Raw genomic sequence first — 16,160 nt, 5'->3', positions numbered from 1 at the left:
AATTCTGCTCGATACCATTGACAAAGATGTTTATTGATTTTTACATCTATTAGCTACAGTATCTATATCTTAGCACAGTGTTACAATTAAAATTTTACATTGATAACAATTTTTGTATTTGTTGAATTCTTTTACATGTATACTTGATTACTCATCTCACACACCTGTAAACCTTATAAACCAGAGCAATTTTTACATTTTCACTATACACTTATTAAGTGCAATTGTAATCTTTAAGAATAAAGAATAAGTTCACCTTAAAAAAATAATACATGTAAATTTTTTTGCAGGTAAAGAAAAATATGCATTTATTATATTTTTATTAGAAGCCTGTAAAGCACTGCACCTGAAAACAGCGGATTGCGGGTGCAATGCCAGGCTCCTGCAGACTGTCAGTATAGCTGTCTGCTCTACCTCATACAGGGGGAGGGAGTTACTGAATGACAGGAAGAATCAATGAAATACTAGAGCCCTCAATAGCTGCCTGGTAATTCATTGAAAACTACAACCTGTCGCCTCAATGGATAACAGTCATTGTAGTTCTTTCATTCACAGAACTCTGTGAATGAATGATGTGGCTGGGTAGGCAGAGCCCCACATTGCCATGGTTGTTTAAAAATTGTGACAGCAGGTGCGGGGAGAAGATGTCTAGTCTGCTGTCACAACCAGTTGAGGGGGGATGCAGGGGCTGCCTATTTAGTAACATGTTACACCCTGGATACGGGTGTAACATGTAACATGTTATGAAAGGTGAACTTATTCTTTAAAATTGTTACAATGTATTTATCAAGTTGACAGCTATTGGAGGGGATTTTCTCAGCCCAAGGAAGGAAGAATAGGGCATGCAAGGCATTTCCACAGTATTTTCATCATATTTTTAGAGCATCCCTCATGTGGGTTATGAGATAATATTACTATGGTTCCCTTTAATAGCAGCTATGTGGTTTAAATAATTGCAAAAGTACAAACATTTTTACTTATATATATATATATGTAGAGTATGTATGTTAAAGTCCATCGTCTGGCTTTCTTTCCCCTCCCACATCTCCCTCTTTCTATCCTGCTCTAACCAAATTCTAGCATAAAAAATAAATCTAATTGCCAATTTTACTTGCATACTGTACATTCACAGTTACTTGACATTTGGGCCCTGAGTCTTCTGTTTTCTTTCCTGTACAGGAGTTGGGTCCTTTGGGTTTTTATGTCACTGCCAGCATGACTTGGACACTTCTTACTGCTTTTCCAGTGCAGAGGTCGCATCAGAATCCATCCAGAAGAGAGCCTGCAGGTGATGACATTAGTTCAAGGAAACTGTTGGGAATTGGCTGCTGTGGGCATATCTGCAGCAGTGGATTACATTGCTCTGTACCCAGAACAGTGTAAGCAGAGGATCCAAATGACAAACAAGTGAGTAGAACACTGCTTCAATGCATATTTAAAGTGATTTTAAATGCTATTTTTTTTAATATAACAAACATGTCATACTTACCTGCTCTGCAGCCGGTGTTTTTGACCCCTCCCTTCTGCTAAGTGCCCCCACAGAAAGCAACTTGCTATGGGGGCACCTGTGTAGGCTTGCTCCTGAGCCGCTGCTCTGTGTGTCCATTAACACACAGATTTGGCTTGGCCCTGTCCCCACTCTCTCCTCATTGGCTCACTGGCTGTGATTGACAGTAGCTGGAGTCAATGACTCCTGCCACTATCTCAGCCAATGAGGACAGAGAGATTTGGGACAGCCAAGGCTCTTGTGCACATCCCTGTATCGGAATCGGGCTCAGATAGGTATTGGGGAGGGGAGGCAGGGTGGAATGTTGCACAGAGAAGGCATTTTACCTTCATGCATAGAATGCATGAAGGTAATAAACCTTGAGCCTTTACAACCACTTTAAATAAATCCAGGAGCAGTAAGAAGGAGTGGAAGAGACTGTTATTTTTTTGCCCAGAGAAAATTTTAATGATAAGGACATATCTATGATATAACACCCTTATAAAAAGTCCTTAGAATATAAAATAAGATAAATAGTGCTGCTAACAAAAAATCTTACCGCAATTCTAAAGAATAAAGTTCTGATAAATGAAAAAATAAATACAAAAGTCCTCCAATACATTGTCCTGTGCTTTAAAGCAAGAAATGAGACACCCTCCACTATCAAAGACACCAAAATCACTTACCAGACAGTTGGACCTCAAGATATAGGTGTTCACACCATTTCTACAGAAATATCCCTGTAAACGATAAGTGAAGGCACATGACATACTCCTCTTCATACCACTCGATATTCAGGCACCACAATGCATGCAAAAGAAGGCAAAAGCTCCAAATAGTAGATAATACAGCTGATGTATTGTTTAAAAAACAGCAAAATAGTACTAAAAAAGATACAAACTAGTATTAAGAAAATATACAAAACATTTTGCCATAAAAACCCATGTAGAATGTGGCAATGTCAGCAGCATCATCGGGGGCCACAGATGCTGACATCCACAATATATATATATATACACAGTATGTGTAAATATGTGTATATATACAGTATATATTATATATTAAATGGAATTGTGGTGGGAATAATTGTTAGAAATGCCACTTATTGTATTTTAATTACATTAATAGTAAGGGAGTCAATACTTTGGTTACAAATCCTGTATATTATTGGAGCCAATCCATTTGTAACTTTTTTTTCTAACATTGGTAAAAGAAAATTATGGAACAGTTTTCCCAGTGATATGTATACTATCAACCATGCCAATTGCAATTGTATCCACAGTGTATTCAGGGAAGACAAAGTGACAATAGAAATGTGCTTGATTATCTTCCAACATTTATTAGATTTATCACCTACATGGTGTTCCATATATTTTAGGTAAGTATGTTATATCAAGGCATCTTTTATTTGAACATCCTACACAAAATGCCCATTAGGTTCAAATAATACTGAATAGAAACCACAATAGGTGAACACAGTTCCTCAGACCAGGTTTTAAACAAAATCTCCAAAAATGATATCCAGTAGTAAATGGTTCCCTAAATTGATGTTTTTAACAAAATAATTAACATTATTTAAACCTTAGTGCTATTATCTGCTAGATGCAGTGTTAACAACTCCTGGCACTTGATAAGACCAATGTTAGGAGCAGGGGTGGACTGACAACTCATGGGGCCCCCGGGCAATAGGGGATCATGGGGCTTTGCCCAAACTGAAAAAAGCCTATGAAAAGGTACCAGGGGCATCTCATGGGGCCCCCTACTGACCCCGGGCCCTCGGGCAGTTCCCGAGTTTCCAAATGGTCAGTCCACCCCTGGTTAGGAGTACTTTATGCAGCTATCACAAGATGTGGTAGCATCTGGCACCATATACACACTGTATGTGCACCTAGAAAACAGAATATACCGTGAACAGTGGCCAAGTCTATAGTTATCTAGTGAATATTTGTTCTTAATTTAGCAACCACTTTATTATGTGACTTACAAAATACACTACCAAATGTATTTTTAGGGTTTTCATTTCATCTGAAAATACTTTATACTGCTATCAATAATAAGAGACTTTACCTTAATATTTCAGCTGTAAAACTAGAGTTGATTTTGCACCACAAACTGACTGCACTTTCTCCTTCCTTCACTCTAAATTATTTTAAAGGTTCCTCTATGACTTTTGTTAACCTTGATATTTGCAGTATGCAAGCTATGCTCTGCACAATCTCTCCACATTCAGTGTCTTAATAGAAAAAAATAAATTCTTTTTTTTAGCTTGGTAGATAAACAAGTAGACCTTTACTTCATGGACCAGCATTTTAACAACTCATGTACTGAAGATAATCCTATCTATCTATCTATCTATCTATCTATCTATCTATCTATCTATCTATCTATCTCTGTATGATTAACCCTCCACTTTAAAACTATTTGTCCTCCAAGCACAAAGGTTAATTACTGAGTGTGTAGTAAAGGTTGTTCATAGCCATATAAACAGTTTCACACCTAGAACAATCATAACATTAGCAAAATGGTGGCCCGTCAATCATCCTTGAGCAGTATGCATGACCGCCCCCAGGAATAGCTGTATGCAGAAGACTTCAGACCAACAGAGGCTGAATCTGTCTGAAAAGCCATAGGAGATTGAATAAGTAAGAGAAATATGAAAAATAACCAGACAAAGACAGAAAAAAGAATTGAGCCCACCCTAATGACCAATAATTCATAGCTGCCCAGTCATACATTGTCATGATGAGCCAGGAAAGATAGTGTGACGGACCACCTAGCATCCCAACTGGGTGTTTCTGTCAGCGAATTGCTTCCTCACCATGGGAACACAAGAACAAGGTATTATAGCTGGGCATTGCATCCAAGAGCTAGACAACACTAGCTTAGATGGAAACTGAAATTCTTTATTGAACAGAAATACAGGTTTTTATACACTTCAGAAACAGGGCCAGTCCCTACATGAGCAATAAAAACAAATATTACACATTGGGATAAACATCCCACACTGATTATGTAATGAGGTAAAGTTGACAGTCTAATCCCATCATGTAGGAACCTCCAGGAGGACTAGCCAACAGACTGAAACAATAGGTGACTCAATTTACAATGGGACAAAGACACAACAGTAAACACATCACACCTTAATAAAAAGATTACAGCAAGAGACTTCAGCTTCAGGTTGTTTTGAGCTGATTATATCAACATCTCTAACATCAAGAGTCTCTGAGTCTAGGAGAGGGGTTGAAGCAGTCAATGCTGTTTTGGGTACAGAGGCCCCAAATCTGTATCTGGGTCCACCAGTTTTCAGAGTCTGTGTGTTTCAGGGAGACAAAGACTTGAATCTGAAATAAAACTACTCCAAAGCTTCCCCAGGCACACACCTCCCAAATAATAGAGCCCCCTCAGATGCCAGGGCCCACAGTATATCTACTTGTTATGCAATTTTCAATAAATACTACACTTAGAGAATTTTAATTATTTTTTTTTCTAGCTGCTTGAAACATTATCTTTATCTTGAGGAGAGCCTGGGATAGTTAATACATCCAGTATTTGTGTACCCAGAGTCTTGTGATCACCCAACTGGGGGCAGTCATCTTTGATCCCTTGGATCCACATCTCTTATTAGAAGATCAGGATTTCTGATCTAGGAGAGCCTGTTGCTGGTTGTCATTATTTATGATAACAAAGCGATATTTGACCACCTTAACCGGGGTCAACTTTTTGTGGTGAGTTAGAAATTCACATTTTGTGTGCACATGGTGAAAGAGTAAATTTTTGGTCTACGGGACTACATCTTCATGGGACTGAAACTTTTATATGTTCACCATTCATCATATTTTGTCCAGAAATACCATTTGTTTGATGTTATTGATAGTTCATTCTATTTTTCATCTTTGTCATAGAACTATTGCAGCACCTACCTATTCATGTATTCATCAGTAATCTGCTTACTGAAGGGTTAACCTCAATATTATAATAGGTTACACCAGCATTTTCCTCCACTCTCCCAAATAAGGCAGGTCAGCTTCAGATGGAATTCAAATGGATAGCACAAAAGATCTCCCCCACCGCCCGGGAAAAGCATAAGTGTCACTCAAAAATAAAAAGACCAAAGATCATTGCCCAATATTTTCCATCAAATGTATTTGCAATGTAGGGTACTCACAAGCATAAAAGAATACAGGCATGTAAAATGACAACAGCTGCCCAATGGCTGCATGTGCAATGATGCTATGAAATAGGCTCCGCCCAAAATGTTTCATGGCAACCCACATCTTCAGGGGACTGGTGTTCAGTTTAACTGTTTCTCAAACCATCTACATTCAAGGCATGCCATGAATGATAACTGTCACAGTTACTTGTGCTTTCAATTGAATTGTCAAGCCATGAACTGACTGGAGTAATAGATGATCACATGTGCAGCACAATGGAAACTCCAGATCAAATACAGACTAAAATAGCAGCTTCCTCAGCTGTAAAGGATATGAGGGTTTAGATCCACTTTAACGCTGTCGGACAGTCAGGAAATTGTACACTATTGTTAGCATGAATTGCGATATTGCATAAGTTAAAGAACCCTGAGAAATGGCAAGGTAGGGCTACAAAAGTGAGAGAGACAGTCTTCTCTTCCAACACTAGGGTTACCTGTCCTAAAGTACATTAAGAAAGAGAATCTGGTGAAGAAAGTGGGCAACAGTGACCCTTATCATTATGACTGGTACAAGCATAGACCATTAAACAATGCCAATAGTCTGTATGTCAAGAAATATACAATGTGGGAAAATGCATGCTGAAGGCACATATATATAAGGGTGACGTAGCACAGAAAGGAAAAAAAAATGTAATATTTATCATATATTACCTTTAGACCAGTCAGCATTGGTAGACATGTTTTCTGATTCTGACAATACAGAAAAGCAAATCATAGGGGAAGTGGGCTTTGATATTTTCTCAACAAAAAGCAAGAAAATACTCTGATGCATTAAAAAAGCATTTACACATTTAATTCCGTCATTCCAATTAAAATAATACAATCAACATTACCTGACAATTCCATGTACAGACGAACTAGACCCTGGCAATGTATCACTTTGCGGCTAGCTCTGGACATCTTGGCTAAGATTATGTCAGATATTTCCTTTATATAGTCACCCACTGTGTTACAGAGATGCCTTTGGGGGAAATGCAAAAGTCATTTTTTATTAAGATTTAATGAAAAAAATTCAACATTCAGTTGCTTTATTTAACATTTGCTATCTAATTCTGACAATGCTCTGTTGTCCTTTAGTAGATCTCAGCTGTAGTCAGGGGCGGACTGACAATTTGTAAACTCGGGCACTGCCTGAGGGCCCGGGGTCAGTAGGGGGCCCCATGAGATGCCCCTGGTACCTTTTTCATAGGCTTTTTTGAGTTTGGGCAAGGACACAGGGGCCCCATGATCCCCTATTGCCCGGGGGCCCCATGAGTTGTCAGTCCGCCCCTGGCTGTAGTGATGGTACAACATGTTTTATCTTGTATCAGGCCTCTACAGGTAGCCACTACTAGACCATAAAATACTACAAGCCAATTTGAAACAACTTTCTTTGCCAGAATAATTTTGATCATAGCAGAATGTTATCATTTTTAACCCTTCATCTAACTCTTTCAGGTGCCACAGTAACTGCATTACCACATATAGCAGTAAAGGAGTCTTGTTCTCTTATTGAAACAACATTTTGGGACCTTCTTCCGCAACCTCCTCTCTCTTATTCCTGAAACCCTCCAGCTACTTGCTTCTGCACTGGCCTTTGCTTCTGTTTGTTGAAGACTGATTCTCCCTACCATCCATAAAGCAAAGAGTGTCATGAGTTTGTAAGCCTCAATTTCCTCTTTCTCTGCATTTGAAAATCATATTTACGAATTGGAACTGATGTAAAACCTTATACGTATCATTTTGCTTTGCTGCATTTTGCTGAAAATGTACTCCATTGGTATTAACATGACTGTTTTCATGATTTTAGGTGGAGGTAAGTTTAAATCTGAATGAAGAAAATACTATGTGATACCTGTGAATTTTGTTATACTGTTCCACAAAAAGAAATTCGTACAGAAGCTGAGGAGGTAGAAACTAAAGTGAATTGTTGTAAATTGAAAAATAATTGGCTAAAAACAGAAGACAAAATGTATTTGTAAATGAATTATATTTTAAATGGACTAGCACTGAAGTTAGCACTGATATTAGGATATATACAAATATGAGATATTGGAAAAACCACAGTGTGAATATAAAAAATATAATGTTTATTGACAAAACTGTGACACATGATAAATGCTTAGTGGCTCCCGCTCAGGGTAACAAGGGCCAATGAATTGGATGCCAATGACTAGTAAGGGTGCAGGCTGGGGAAAGGTTCATCCAGACCCAAAGCATGCTGTAGAAATAGGGGTAGGGTGAAACATGTTGAGGACATGGCTTGGATGGATTGAGTTGGGGCTGCTTTTACCTGCTAACCACTTGAGCCGGGTGAGCTGTGCGGCAATCGGGCTATCTCTTTCCATTTCTACAACTTTATTGACAAAAGGTGAATAAAACATTCATTGATTAAAAAGTACTGTAGGACCATGCTAGTAATAAAAATATAATAAGTATCACACTATATAGACCTTCTATGATGGGTTGTGAGAACAGTAAAAAAAATAATTGTGCAGAGGACCTATACTTCAAAAGGGTGTTCTAATATTATATCAGGAGAACTCCCTGAAAGGACTGGAATTTTGGAATCATAGTGATTCTTAAGCCTAGGCTCACACTAGTGCTTCTGTATGATGATATGTTTTCAGTATGTTTTTTTTGTGTGCATTTTTACACTTGTTTTTGATGCATTTTTATGCTTCATGCATTTTATGAAGGAGAAGAGACTGGATTTTATACAGAAAACTCTGCCAAAAAATGCACTAAAAAGGCATGTAAAAAAAAAACATAAGTTTTCACTGTATTTGTACTTTCCATACGTTCCCATTGAAGTCTATGGGGCAAAAAGGCTCTGCACTGCACAGTTTTTTCAAAAATGAACTGCACTGCTCTAAAATGATGTGAACAGCCACCATAGAGATTAATGTCATTTCCATTGATGTGCATGCCAGTGCAACAGCAAACACAGAAGAAAAAACACTAGTGTGAACGGGGGCTAAAGTGTAACTTAAATGTGGGACAGTCACTCATAGGGACACTCATCAAAGTACTGCAGAGCCTCTTTCCGGAGCAGGAGGATGTACTGTATGTATATATACTGTAGTCTATATCAAAGAGTCATCTGTAATATTACAATAGATAGTATAAAACAGGTCCTTTACTTCTGCAAAGAAACAAATTGTGTTCACAGTGATAATATCCAAGTGATGTCCATTTATCTACCTTACTGCCCATTGAGATAACAACTATTAATATGTGGAGACATAGTCTATGCAACAGTGATAGTATTTGCAGCTGGGTGATGCTATGAACATAGATACGTAGCTTTACTTTGTGGGAAGTTGTATTGCTGAAGCTCAGAGGTGCATGGTAAGCTCGCATGACTTAAAAAAAGCCCATGCCAATTGTGCTGTGCTGTCCTATTTCTGTCTAATAATGTCTGGACAGATTTCTGGGATTTATTAAAGGCAAATTGGCAATTTCCTTTGCAAAGGAATGTTCCCTTAGCCTAATGAATGTGGCGACACTTCACTTTGCAAAGAATATCCAATCATATGCAAGGAAAAAAAAAAAGAAAAGAAAAGGAAACAGTATTTTTGTTTGCACATGATTGGGTGATGGAACTCAGCAGAGCTTCACCTTATTCACTAAATGAAGGGTAAATTTCCTTGGAAAGTAAAATTTCCCTTGCAAAGTGAAAAGCCTATATGCCTGTAGCAAATCAACACCTGTCCCACACTAGAAAGAAAATTTTAATACAAAAGGATCAATTCCCAAAACAGACATACCAGGATAAGGGTTTTTATTTTCAAAACAAGAATAGTTATTTTTAGTCTAATGAAATTTAAAAAAAATTACAGTTACATGGCTGAAAATACAGGCCTTAGGCTGGTGTTAAAGCTTTGTGAACTGAGCCTAAAATGTTCAGCTATTCTATGCCATTCACAAAGGTCCATGGTACATTAAATAATATTATAGAAATGTTGTATCAAAACTGACCTATTTATTAGGCTACGTTCACATATATGCTGGTGTAAATCACACACATTCTCACAACCACATTCAGCAGCACACAAAGTGAAGTGCTGCACAGAAAATGCGCGAGGGTGCAAATAACCCTTAATGGCCCCCCCACACGCTGAAAAACATGGGGCATTTCTGTGCTGCCATGTTTTAAAAAAGGATTGAGCCATGGAGCCCGCTCAAATGCGGCACACAGTCACTGCATGTGAACCGGGGCTAAGTTGTCAATAAACTAAACAATGAAACATAAACAAATAACAAAGAGGAAACAAATAGGGAAAATTAATGAGGGGAAAGAAAAAGAGGAAGTGGAAGAGAGGAAGGAGAACTTTTCCTTTATTGCCCCCCTCTTCTCCCCCACTTCCCCTTTCCCCCTACCTTATTTACTTCCTTACCACCTTTAATTTTCCCTTTTCTTACTCCCACTGGAAAAGCAGGAAAATAAAAAAAAGTAGAAAAGGCAACAAAACAAGGAAAAAAAAACAACAAAAAATAAAAAAGGAAAGAAAAAAAAAGAGGGGCAAGGAATAGATTAAAAAAAGAATGTATTGAACTTACTGGATCAGGTCAGCAATGCTCTCAGTACACGGTTACTTTAAAGGTGTTGGGTTTTCAACCACTGAGAAAATGTCACCTAAAATAATACCTTTACATGAGTAAGACTGCAGCATTGAAGTGGTATTTAACTCAAAACCGTAAAGGGAAGAATTATACTGCAGCTTATCAGTCATTAAATTTGGTGGTTTCCTTTTTTTAGGTTTTTTCCCTCACCTTGAGATCTGGCCATTAACAAACCTTCTGTATTAGTTAAATTTAACTCTGGATAAATGAGCACAGGAGGCACAGCAGACAGCAGCATTATCCGTTTGGGGGAGGGGGAGAGTGTGTTAAATGTATTAGCAGATTTAAATACACTAACAAATTGAGACCAAACTTCATCTCACACTTTATAATCAGTTATAGCAAAACATTTTTTTTCCTTTTAAGATAAAGGTTTTGCATAAATACATTTTAATCACTCCTGTCAGTGTCAACTGGTCTGCCTCATCCATGTAAATTGATACATTCTGCTGGAGAGCTTGTGCTTTTGAAAAACAACATACCTGCTGGCTGGATCACCAAAAGAAAATAGAAGAAAAAAGGCCTAAAAATGGAAATTAATAAAGCCATCACATCTAAGCATTGGTAAGCTGCAATATAATAAATGTTTGCTTTTGGTTTTTTTTTTATAATTTACTTTTTATTAACTTTTAAAGAGCTTACAACAAACAGAGTTACATAGAACTGCAAAATAACAGTAACAAAAAAATAGGCTCATCGATGAGAGGCATATCGGTACAATGTCAGTGCATAACAGTGAATTAGCCATCATTTTCAGACAATTGAGTAGGCAAATTGAAAACTAAAAAATCCCTCAGTTCCCAAACTGCTTCAAAGATGGGGACAGAGTTAGCATGCAAAGCATTGAGGTACTCCACTCTTCTAATCTCTGCTATAACCTTCACCAATTTTGATCACATGGGAGGCGTAGTAGAAAGCCAATGCATGGAAATAGTTCTCCTGCACGCTGTTAAAACATAAGAAGGATAGTTTCCTGGTACATTTGGAGAAGCCTGGAAAAGGTAGGCCCAGCAAAAAGTGGATGGGCTCAAATGAAATAGGAGCCTGTAAAAGTATCTACAAAAGTTTAAGGACCTCCCTCCAGAAGGGTACAATGTGCTGGCATGTCCAAAAAACATGGAAGAGAATGCCAGTGTCCTCCAGCAGAAAGGAGAAACACTCGAATTGCAAGCATGGAGAACCTCAGGGGTCTTATACCAAAACATCAGTATTTTATAAATGTTTTCTTTATATACTACACATATAGAAGATCTAGAGGCAGCCTCCCAAATCCTACTCCATTGATCCAAGGCAATATCACATTGGAGGATTCGGGGCAATTTGCACATATAAAGGTGTATATCAATAGAAAGGGGACAGGAGTCTTGAAGCAGCTTATAAGTAGAGGAAATTATGTCCTGTTGGTATGGACCCTGAATGCAGATGCGTTCAAAGAGGGTAGGCTTCTCTAAGGTTAGAGATGGGGCTTTGGAGGAGAAAAAGTGACTTATCTGTAGATAAACATATTACTGGTGACATATGAGTAGCTTTTTGAATCTCAGAAAAGAGTTTAAGCTTACGGGTCACTGGGTGGACTAAATGTCGCAATTGAAATAGATTGGCCTTGGCCCAGGGACTCACACGAGCCAATGCAAACTATCAGGGAGACTGGGATTAAGTATGACATTGGTCAGGGGGGAACACAAAGAAGACAAGGCGAATCTAACCCTACACCGCCTCCATATAGATAACTTAAAAAGCAGGAGATGTTTGTGAGAAGTGGTTTCAATGTTGGTCATAGACCAGAGTAGATAACAAGGATACTTTGGATGTAATTGTATCCCTTCGATCATGGACCATTTTTTAGGGGGGACGCTGAGAGGACCATGAGACAAGAGTATGAAGGTGGGTAGCCAAATATTACAACACAATGTCTGGGGCCCCCAGACCTTCCCTAGATTGAGGAGAGTGAAGGACAGTATGGCCAATTCAGTGAGATTTATTATCCCAGATGAAGTGAAGGAAGGATTTCTGAGGGAGCGCAACTTGGACATGGGAAAAGGAACAGGAAGCGTCTGAAACAAATACAGAAGTTTGGGCAATATGGTCATTTTTAGCACATTAATCCTTCCAAGGAAGGAGATGGCAAGATTGTTCCAAGATTTTAAGGACTGAGAAATAGCATGAAACAGAGGGGAGAAATTAGCTTCATAAATGGAGTGGTAAGAGGAGGTAAGGTTGGTACCTAAATATCTCAAGCTGTGTGGGCACCATCGATATGCATAATTTGACTGAAGAGAAGAAGACGATAAAATGGTAAGTGGCATGTGGAGCGATAATGCTTCAGTTTTAGACGTGTGTACCTTATAACCCGGCAGGGCACAGAAAAGCTGTAGAGTACGATGCAAGACCGGCAGTGTAATGTGGGACTCCATCAGCATCAGCAAGATATCATCAGCGAACAAAGACAGTTTAAAGTCACTATTGTGGGTACGTATCCCATGGATATCTGGATTGGATCTGATAGCTATAGCCAGGGGTTCCAAACAGAGGATAAACAACTAGGGGGAAAGTGGGCATCCCTGGCGTGTACCATTGGACATCCGAAAAGAAGGGGATAAGAACAACACTAATTTGACCTGGAAAGAGGGAGTGGAGTAAAGGGCATTTAAAGCAGCTACAAGTGGACCACTAAACCCAAATTTCTCCAGGACTAGAAACATGTATGGCCAACTTAATCAGTCAAGCACCTTGTGGGCATCCAAGCTCAACAAGAGAGTAAGAGTCGGGGACTTATTGACAAGATCCATCAGGTCAATGGTCCTCCTGGTGTTATCTGCGGCGTGTCTAGCTGGGACAAAGCCCACCTGGTCTCTGTGTATAAGCTTGGAGATACATTTGGCCAGTTTGTTAGCTAGAATTTTCATGAAAATCATGTAGTCAGAATTTAATAAAACTATAGTATGATAATTATCTGGAAGGGAATGGTCCTTATCCGGCTTGGGACCACAGAAATGTATGCACGAGTAAAATCATTGTGTGGGTGCGACCCCTTCAGGAGATCCCGAAACAAAGTCAGAAGATGGGGGCTAAGATGCCAATAAAGGACATGTAATATGAGTAAGGAAGACCATCCAGCCCTGGGGACTTGTGAGTAGGAAGATGTTTGACAACATCCAATAATTCTTCAATGGAGATGTCCGCGTTCAGAGCTGTAACATCGGAAGGTGATAAAGATGGCAATTGTAAGGAGTCAAAAAAGACGTCAAAAGCAGCCATCTGAAGGGGAGGGAGAGACTGAGCAGTTGTATGCAGGTCAAGAGCCCTAATTTGATCCCGTATATGGGAAACTTTCTGGAGCCGAGGTATAGACAGGTTATCTAGTAATCAACGTTTGGCTAAGGATAATTGGCGTAAGAGGAATTGTCTGGCACAAACAGAGGCCTTCTTTAAATGGGCACCCATGGAAATACAGGGGCTCCTGAAAATGGCCTTATAGGCCTCCCAGAGGGTTGAGGATGAAGATACCAAGCCAATGTTACGTTGAAAATAAACACCCAGGCCCCAAGAGAACTCCTCTGAAAGTTGTTCCGAGCACAGGAAACTCTCATTGAGGCACCAGTGGCAGACCTTAGGGGAGGAGATAGGAAGAAGGAGATCAAGTGACAATGAGTCATGATCTGACCAAGTCATCGGGTTGATCTCTGAGGAAACCAAAAAGGGGATCAGGGGGACGGTGACAAAAAAATGATTCAATTGAAAGACCATGCGATGAGGAGTAGAGTAAAATGTGAATTGCCTATGGAGAGGATGTTTGACCCACCAGGCATCAGAGGTGATGCTCCCGGAACAGATTACGGAAAGCTGTCGAGGAGGAACATAGTCTCTTTTACCGAGTGGATGCAAACAGCACCTTCCTATCCTTATGAGGGGACATAACCAGGTTAAAATCCCCCCCCAACAATCATGCATGGAGTGGGTAGGGATCATCATTTATCTAGAGTTTGAGAGAGAAATAACAGCTGACCAGAGTTGGCTGCATACAAATTCAAAAGCACAAATGGAGAGTCCTTGTACATACATTCCAACAAGATATAATGACCAAGTGGGTCAACCCGAGAGGAGGAGACCCGCAGGGAGCAGTTTTTCAGGATCAAAATAACTACTCCAGCTTTCCCAGAGTGATCAAAAGCCGATGCTTTTGGGTTTAATACCACTTTAAATGTAACTGTGTAGCTATTTATAATAACAAAGTGTAGAAAAATTACAAGGTATTTAACTGAGGTGCATCCACTTTTTTCCTGACAGCATTTAATGAGTTCTGACTTTTCGTCCTTCAGTTGTTTGCTTTTCACGTATATTTGTTTGGAAAACCAAATATAATGCATATTTTTTAAGTCTATGCCAAGTACATACTGACAGCATTTAAGTAGGAACTTGACAGATTTACAATATTTTATTCAGCACATTGTTTTTATCCTCTATTCTCTGTGAAGTGTTAGTATTCTGTATGACTGACATACACAATACCAAATGAGTAGCCCTGACTGCAGAGGTCACCAGCTCTCTCTCTGCTCTTTTGCGTCTCGATGCTGATGAAGCTGCTAACCTCTTTTGCTGACCTACATGCATTTCCTCTGGACTTTAACATTCTGAACATCTGTCTTAAGGCTTCTGTTTAGAACCTCAAGAGGCCACGTTGTGCATTTTTATTGTGTATAATAAAACCCACTACGGAATGTCTCTGAAACCTCAGTATCTCTTTATATCTCAGATTGTTTTACTGTCAATGTCAGTCAATTACCCTTTCATTCAACAGTTCATACAGTTCTCAGATATCAATCATTGAATTTAATGGAAAACTGCTGATTTAAGTCAAACTAGATACATGATATTTATTTGTACAGCAGCGCTCTAAAATATATTTCATGTGTTCAGTTAACATTTGCTTTATATATTGGGTCAGATTTTACCAAAGGCTCAAGTTAAATAAAGTGATCCTTTATGTTTGTTTTCTGGTAATTTCAGTCAGCCTCTTATTATAGTAACTATTGCTGTGTGTGGTTCCAATGAATACTATATGACATGGATTTGGAAAAGTGGCTGAGTGTGCATTTTGTAATGATCCACTATCAAGGGGAAAAAAAAAAGTTACCCTGTGTTATCATAAAGCTGGTTATTACACCTACTGTTAGTTCCTCTACTAGATATAATTGTTAAAACTGGCTCTGTTTGACAATTATGATTACAAGTGGAGTTAAGACTAAAACTCTTTGAAATAAAAATTCAAATATATAAATGTTTACATTTTTATTTTTTGATGATAAACTACCACTAGTTCTGCAATTTTATTATTTCTATGTTAAAAAAAGCATAGGCCTAGTACTTTTTTCTACTGTTTGTACAAATAATTACATAATAATAATACATAGGCACCTATCAACGTAGTACACATAGTAAACATACACATTAGTATTATCTGTGAATATTTATAATGAATGTTCATAATATGACTATTTCACTTGAGATAATAACACATACTATACATATATACAGTATATACACATTGAAAGTTGCCTACTGACATAGAACATAGAGCAAAAAATACAACACTGCTTGAAGCTTTATATTATATTAAACAATAATTATTTTCCAGCTTTTAGTAACACGAAACAATCCATTTTTTTTACAAAAATAATCCATACACATCCACTACTTAATGGACCCATGTTCTATTTTTAATAAAATGGTTTCTTACTATGTTTTTCTGCCTCCTTGTAATTTCCTCCATGAGTTCCCAAAGCTCTCCTTTTCCCTCTGTGCACCATGCAACAGTGCACCATAATTGCGCTCATGTGCATGTCTATGCACACTACAAAT

General features: G+C 38.5%; 2 long non-coding RNA genes across 2 annotated transcripts in view; one reads left to right on the top strand and one right to left on the bottom strand.

The window, feature by feature from the left end:
- The window catches only part of LOC149459918 (uncharacterized), a 33,263-nt gene extending 26,562 nt beyond the window's left edge, over positions 1 to 6,701 (bottom strand). The window contains exon 1 of the long non-coding RNA XR_016313177.1: positions 6,530 to 6,701. This is a non-coding gene — a long non-coding RNA (uncharacterized LOC149459918). The remainder of the gene's footprint in view (positions 1 to 6,529) is intronic.
- Positions 1 to 15,579, top strand: part of LOC149459917 (uncharacterized) — a 65,799-nt gene extending 50,220 nt beyond the window's left edge. The window contains exons 3-4 of the long non-coding RNA XR_016313176.1: positions 1,180 to 1,407; positions 7,134 to 15,579. This is a non-coding gene — a long non-coding RNA (uncharacterized LOC149459917). The remainder of the gene's footprint in view (positions 1 to 1,179; positions 1,408 to 7,133) is intronic.
- The last annotated feature ends 581 nt before the right edge of the window (positions 15,580 to 16,160 follow it).

This window comes from Staurois parvus, unplaced genomic scaffold (assembly GCF_062004578.1).
Source record: "Staurois parvus isolate SC_StPar_1 unplaced genomic scaffold, SC_StPar_1.0 ptg000243l, whole genome shotgun sequence".
NCBI lineage: Eukaryota > Metazoa > Chordata > Amphibia > Anura > Ranidae > Staurois > Staurois parvus.
Note: the sequence above shows the minus strand (reverse complement) of the source record. Positions and strands in the feature narration are given on the sequence as shown.